This window comes from Sesamum indicum, linkage group LG15 (assembly GCF_000512975.1).
Source record: "Sesamum indicum cultivar Zhongzhi No. 13 linkage group LG15, S_indicum_v1.0, whole genome shotgun sequence".
NCBI classification, from domain to species: domain Eukaryota; kingdom Viridiplantae; phylum Streptophyta; class Magnoliopsida; order Lamiales; family Pedaliaceae; genus Sesamum; species Sesamum indicum.
Window position 1 is genome coordinate 5,580,761 of NC_026159.1, and position 8,266 is coordinate 5,589,026.

The window sequence follows — 8,266 nt, forward strand, 5'->3', positions numbered from 1 at the left end:
TTTAGTCTCTTATATTTTACATATATTGCAACAGTCCCTTATCTTTTAAATACATCTCAATTATAAAGTCTAGGAGAGTTAAATGCAATAAAATCTTAATAATGATAGGATGCAATATTTTGATCTTAATTTAGTTTTAATTTATGAAATATTGTTTAATTTAATTACCGTAATTACTGAAACCCTACAAAAACACTTGAAATTTGCAATGTGGAATACTAATTTCTACCAACACATTAAAATTAAATTTCAACCCCCAACTGAACAAACTAAAGGCTATAAAATACCGCTTCATCATAGCCCATTGTAATATTATCCAACTTAATCTCCGCAACTCTATTAATAAATAAGGAATTTAGGTTTAGTGCACAACTAAACGAATCTATTAATACAAAAAAGTTGTTTCACAAAAATTGGTTCACTATCAACATACTAAGATCTTATAAGTTCAAATACTATTACAATCTTCGATCGAGAAGGCGTTTAGCTAAACTTATTTATAAAATCTTACAATTTAATACATCTTATAAAATGAGTTTTGAACTTATATGACATATCTGATCTTATTTTGAAAATAAGTTATTAAAGTATTTAAATAAAATAAGAGGATAAAACTTATATATATTATCAATGACAAATTCATAATTAATTTATTAACTAATTTCTTAAAATACTTTGAGAATTTTTCAGTTTTTAAAGGAGCTAAAAAAATTCAAAATTAATTCTTTTTAGAAAAGTGTATTTTAGTTCACTAACATTTTATCTATCAAAATATGAATCTTTCTTTAAGATTTATTTCTAGCACAAGAAGAGCTTTCACAGTGTGCATTCCTAATGCTCGACTCCCCTCTTCAAACTCTCACAATTTTGCCCTAAAATAAACCCTAGAATCTAAATCCGATTTAGAACATCCAACTGCACGTCAAACGCAGATCAATTCTGCAATTCTCCTGCAGAATCTGGTGGCTGTCGGTTTGAGTCGAGTTAAAATCAATTCCGAGGTGGGGCAGGTTCCGGTGCAGGATAGCAACTCGATGATAACTCGGTCGAAACTCGTAGAGCAACTGAGAGATTACCAGATCCGATCCCAGCATAAGTTCCCTGCCCTCGCCGTCTTCTCTCCCAAACCCCTACTCTCCACCTGGTATGTCCTGCTGGCGTCTACTTGTGCTCCAGTTTATTAACCTTCATCACCAATGCGGTATCTTTACGAGGGATTAGGTTATTGTTTTTGAAATATGAACTGTTTGTTTAGTTTGAACGTTGCATTTATGTCCTCTAGGTTGTAGAAACTGTTTCAATGGAAATGCTGGAAGAATAATATGGCATTCTTGAATTTGCGGGAATAACATTTTCTTCCGGTTTAAAAACCAGATAACTTATAGGATTGCCGTGAAACAGCTTAAAATGTCTGCTATGTTATAGATAGCATTTCATTGTTAGAGTGATTTTGACTTTCTTGTGTAGACTGAGATGAACCAAGAGCAAGAAGTATTAAAGAACTAGTAGAACAATGATTTTGATTGAGTTGATTGTTAAGGGGCTATATCCAATTGTGATTTTCAGCTTAAAATTCTTGCTAAGCTCAGTAGTTATGTATTGGAAAGTGGCATTTGTTGTCAGGTTGATCTTCTGAGTCCTGTATCCTCGGCCACAAATCCACTTTATAGATTGCACAAGTGGTTTTCTCAAAGATTTGCTCAACTCCAAGATCACATTGAGTTTTGCATGCAAATTATTGTAAATATTTTATCATGATGACACAGGTGCTACAGCCTACATGGACCCCTTCCTTTCTGTTGTTGCCAGTGCTTTCCCTGGCCGAGTCTCTTTTCTCCTGCCAAATCATCAGAGATATAGAATCCAACTAGAAATATTGTAGGAGAAGAGAGGTTTAGAAGCAGCCAATCTTTTCCTTATGCCTAAAGACTCCCATGCCTTTATAGGTTGAACCAAGTCAATTCCCATCATCTTGAATTGGGAGAGCAATTCTCTTTTTTGTTTGGGGGAGTAGAGCATATGACCTTTCTCTCCAGTTTCATATCAGCCTTGTCCTCTTTCTTTCCATTCAGGAGCTTTCTCATATTGCTCGTGTGCTATCTAGGGAAGTTAGTAAACCATGATGATGCATCAGTGAATTGGTGAAGAAAATATTAGAAACTAGATGGAGAATAAACACCTTGCAAATTGTTTATTACTTAACATTAGAAGTATGGTGCACATTTAATTTTTGAGGAATTTAACAATATGATGGAAACATGTGTATGGGTTCATAATTTTTCATATTGAATTGATGATATTTAATCAATACAATTTTATGATTTGTTTTAAGTCATGGTATTTGGAATTCCTTTTTCTTTATAGTTCTTAGCTTGGTCGAGATGTCTGTAGATATCATTTAGTGATGCTCCAGTGCACCCTGTTATTGTTAAGATACAACCACTTAAAATAAATTAATGGTTTACTGCTTTTCATTTCATTTTGTGAAGCATCTCCTCAGTAGTTTCCCTTATCCATGCGGTTTTTTCCTTCATACAGGACTGATGTTGCCGTTGCTATTTTCTGGGCGTTGATCTTTTTCGTGCTTCTAGTTTCTTCGTACATTACCCTTTACCTAAAACATTACCATATTTCCTTCGTCATTGTGTGCCTTGGTATCCTTGTTCCAATTCGTTTGAAAATTTCACGACAGTCGCTTGCAAGGAAAAGGGATAGAAGATTGTTATTGCCTTTATCCATGTGAGCCCCCTCAACTATTGCTAGACAATGTACCATTGTTCACTGCCAGAAAGTTGGTTTTCCAGTTGCATTTCAAGAAATGGGAAGCTGACTGAACATGATTAACGTACGCTCACATACCTCTAGAAATATGGTATGGCTCTGTTCTATTTTTTTGTCATAGCCAGTTTAAAGGTTTAAGAAACTCCTAGCGCAATTCTCTCCTCAGTAAGGAACTTTTTTGAACTGTTCAAGTAACAGTTGAAGGTTCTCTAGCTTTAAGTTTTGCGACCAATAGATTGTAAATGCATGTGGAATGGAAGGAAAGTTTTCAGTGATTTGTGTATTGGGTTCATTTTAGAAATAGAGTCGGAGTCAACTATTTTACTACAAAGTGTAGCTCACATCTAGTGTAGCATTTATAAGACCAGAAGCTAGATCAAACCGCGGGAGATGTGCATTCTTGTCGCGTTAGAATCGATTTTGAACAAAATTAGTAAGTTTGACAATATTCAATCAGAGTAACAAGAATTTAACTAAATTCAATTCAAGTTAGAATTTCCTGTATAGACATTGCAAGGATTTCAAGAAATCACCATTGTGTGTTTTCTGATATATTTGAAAATTTAACCCTACGTTGAAAAATAATGTCAAGCTAGTGTTTTTTCCTTTTGCCTCTCTCCTTTGTTTAAGGTTTCACCTCTCTTTCTATCTCTTATTTATTCTTTCTTCTTCTTTTTATTTTTTGAAAACTTATTCTCTCTTCTTTTAAATATATTATTATATTTTAGTTTTTCTCTTACTTGTTATAAATTCAATCAACACAAATATTTAATAAGAACTTTACTACAGAATTTTTTTTGATAAATATTTATAATTTTATAATTTAAAATTTTAACCACGCACGTATACCAACAATTCCCCACTGGAGTAATTAATGATCGTTTTGCGTTCTCTCTCTTGGCTCAGCAAGGTGATACTATTTTTTTCTTTAGAAGCGGGAATGATATAATTACATTAATATTTGAATAATAGTGAGTACATCGATTTGATTATACATTAATTATAATAAAGAATTATGAATAAATTATAATAGATTTATAAAAAATGAAATAAGTATCTACATAACTAGTAAGATTGAACCCATAATTTTAAATTGGGATAGTTACACGTTTCTTTCCTAAGGTTTGGTGTGATTATACGTGCAATTTCCTGTGGTTTGAGAAATTATATCTAATATTTTTAAAATTTATTTTTATTTAATAAATAAGTTCTTCTATTGATCAAGATTCACCAAATTTGTTGATATTAACAAAATTATCAGAAGAAAAAAAAATATAGGGTCAAATATACTTTGCACCCCTGAATTATGCATAAAGTGCATTACACCCCTAAATTATAAAACGTAACAAAATGGCCCCTTTGATATACACTAATTTTTTTTAAGATGAAAAATGCCCTTGTTATTTACATCCATAAAATATCTCTATTACAATCATATTTTCAAATATAATCTAAACTATTATAAATTTTTTTTTATTTAAAATAAACATTACCCAAAGTTTATAATCTTAATACTGAGTATAAAATCTTATAAATTTCATAAATTTATAATTTTTATTCTTTTTATGCAACTGGTAAAAAATTTACATAATTTTTTCCTGTGTTGTTATATATCTTATTTTTTTAAAAAATAAATTATTGATACAAATTTAAAATATGACATCAAACATATATATTTTAAAATATACAAATCTATAATATAATTGATATATAATATTCTATATTTTTTAAGTAATGATATGATATATTTTTATTATATGGACATGTAATTGAATAAAAATTTCTATATAACATACATTTTTCTATAATATTATATGCATTATGTATTGGCACATATTTACATGGACTTTTTAACATAATTTATAAGTAAAATTTTAAATCACTAAAAATAGTTTGGGGGACATATTTTAATAAAAACATATTCTAGGAAGTAGAATAAAAAAGTATAGAAGATAAATGAGAAGGGCACTTTTGTCTTATGAATTATTTTTTCAGGGGTATTTTTGTGAACTTTCATACTTTAGAAGTGTAAATGAGACAAAATGCGTAGTTTAGGGGGTGCAAAGTGTATTTAACCTAAAAATTTATATCAGCCCTTGATTAACTTATTGCAGGTCAAATAAATATTTTTATGAACATATTATCCTCATATATATTCACGCATTAATGTATGTGAGGAGGTATATCTTCATCGTTAGCTTACTCTGAAAAAAATTGTTTGACCTGCAATAAGTTAGTGATCAGTCAATCGAGGGTAAATATCAGTTTTTATTCAACTTTTTTATTAATATCAGTAAATTAGTAATTTTTAGCTAATGGAGAAACTTATTTGTTAGACAGAAACAAACTTCAGAAATATTAGACGTAATTTTTTTAAATTATAAAAAATCTAAATGTAATTTCAATTTTAACTACTAACCTAAGGCATTATTAGCATGTGATAAGAGTAACCTGCTATAATTGTGTACCTGGTGGGAAAGGCGCAATTATCGGCCAATCAATGCTCCACTAAGTTTAAACTACATTAAATTTCACATCTGCAATCAGAGGTTAGTAAAGAGAATGCCATCATTAAATGCTAACTAATAGTAATTAATTAAAGGGTAATGAGAGGTTATGCCTTTTTTTTTCTTGGTTTCACCTAAAATTACAACACGTATTTAGCTATATATCTCATATGTGATGCGTAGTTGAGTTGGGGACCTCAACACATTGATTTGACACCCCATAGCCGAAAGCAAATCCCCTTCACATTGATGTTCATGTGTGTATTGCATATATCAAAATTTTGACAATTCTTTTAATCAAAATCCACATCTATACTATTACCAAAGAAAAACTTTTATTCTATCAACTTTTCAATATTTCTTTTTTTCTCACAAACATCCTTATTTTAAAGGAACAAATGCAAGCATATCGTAAATGAGCAAATTACCACCTTATGAAAAAATAAATAGCAATTTACCTTCCTATATTTTTTAAAATACAACCATTTACCCCCCTATAATTTTTAAAATGAAACAATTTACATCCCTATATGAGGAGGTAAATTGCTTCATTTTAAAAAGCAGGGAGATAAATTGTTATATTTTTTTCATAAGAGGGTAATGAACTCATTTTCAATATCACAAGGGGATAAATTGCTATTCACCCTTATTTTAAATAAGCTCACAATGAAAATTTATTTGTTTTCTTTCGTCTCATTTCATATTTCTTTCTATTTGTGAATTTCTTCTTTCTCATCCTCAACATATGATTGTTCCTATTCACAAATTTTCTTTTTCTCTTCACCTCAAACTATTAGTTCTTTTTTATATGCTCACTAAAACTACGTGTAATTGGAATTATTGTTGGAAGATTTGAATGGTCAAAGATTCTTAAATTCAAAGCCGCTCCTTATCAACTTCTACAATAGTTCAGTCTTGTCCGAATTTTTATTAGTATTCATGAAGTTTTAAGAATGTAAAAAAAAAAATCTGGTTAGTTATTTATTTTATTTAATTATATAAATATAATAAAAAATTTTAAATTATACACACATATAGTCTGTTCTTTTATTATTAATACATATATATATATATGTATTTATACTAATTAATACAAAAAGAAAAGAGAATTTTTATTCACAAATGATGATTTATAATACTACTGTACAAATTTCTTTGTTTTATTAATAATACTTTTAAATTAATATTTTTATTTATATTTAAAATATAAAATATTATTTATTATATATATCAGTAGGAACGACGTATAAAAGAAAAAGAAAAAAGAAGTGTGGTTGGAGTTGTATGATTGGAAAGGCATGAGGCCACGTTTAGCGAAGCAGAGCGTGCGCAATGATTGTAAGGCCCGGTTGGAGTTTTGTTGAAAAACAATAACAATAATGATGTATGAATGTGGGTGGTGGATGGAGTGGGAGTGGGACCACACAACACTCACACCACCACCTCCCCAAACTAACTTTAAAATCCAATACTTTTTTTTTTCAAAATATATATTTTTTTAATTTCAAGATTGATTTACTACTTGGATTATTTCAAATAAAAAAAAAAACACCATAATTTTAATTTAATACGTCGATAATTTTAAATAAAAAAAATTCACATGAAACAAAAAAACAAAATAACTACTTCAAAATAGACGTATGTATCAATGATATCTTAATTTAGTGGTTAAGCCTAAATGTGCGCTCTTATGAATAAGTTTGAGATATGGGTTCGAGGCATATAGGGTATATGTGGGTTTTTGTCTCACTTTATATAAGTTATTATAATTATTTACAATCATATTGATATATTGGTTGAATCAAGAATTATTGTAAGTTATTATTTTACTATTCTTAATATATTAATGTTTGGATTGAATTAATGTGATATCATCTGAGCAAAGGTGGCTGAATAGTCAATTTATTTCAAAATAGTTATTTTCTTGTCCACCACCTTTGGAATTGACTTGTCATTGAGATTATTATGTGCAAATATTGTGGGGGTGGTATGGGGAGCTGTCGGCTAATCATATTGAGACAATGTTTAGCTAAATTACATTTAATTGAGTCGAATCAATTACATAACAGATATAATTATACTTCATATATAATTAATATACCTATCACGAAATTAATTATTTTATTTAAATTGTACATCAATTATATAACATATAATTAATTTAAATTTAATTAAACTTAATCGAAATTAAACATTTTTTCGTTTCTTACAGTCCACATAATACAACTAAATCCCATCTCTTTCTCTCACATATATAGAGAGACAAAATTGTGTCATTTGATGGTTAGTTTAGGTTCAATTATTTTTTGCTTCTTGATTTAGTTATGTGTACCCTTTTGTCATTACTTGGAGGTGGGCATGCTGCACAAGGATAAGCATTTAATGCTTCTCCACCATATCCTTCCATGCAGATTGAATTTTTTATTTTAAATTTTATTGTATTTTTTATTTTAATTAATATATGCATATTACTTATATATATTTTTAAATAATATTATCTCTATATACACAATATATATATATTAAATAAAATAAAAAAGTACATTAATATTTGAAATAAAAAATCTAATTCGAGTTTGATGACCTATACTTATAAGCTAATATTGGTAGGAGGGTGGGATTAATGTAAGATTTAGAATAATGTTGAGATGATAAGGTGTAAAGATCAGCTTGATACGATTGATGGGATTCGAGGAATTGAAATACGTAAACACATAAGTCATCAACATATAAAACAAATGATACTGTCTAAGAGAAATATTATTTATTATTGATAATCAAATAATCCTTTTTTATATTATTTTTATTTCATTCTAGAGGATGTTTTCTTATAAAATTCGTCCAAATAATCTTATCATACATAATTTTCTTACTAAAATTGGGTAAGATGATAAACAAAGTGATGAAGAATAACTTATGATATATGTGTATTAGTGGCACGTCGGACATATAATAAATAATATTTCACGCTTTAAAAT

At 28.8% G+C, this 8,266-nt stretch overlaps 1 long non-coding RNA gene across 1 annotated transcript; it reads left to right on the top strand.

Moving 5' to 3' along the window:
* On the top strand, positions 808-3,056 carry LOC110013157. The gene is made up of 2 exons (XR_002288313.1): positions 808-1,144; positions 2,539-3,056. It is a non-coding gene; the product is annotated as an uncharacterized LOC110013157 (long non-coding RNA).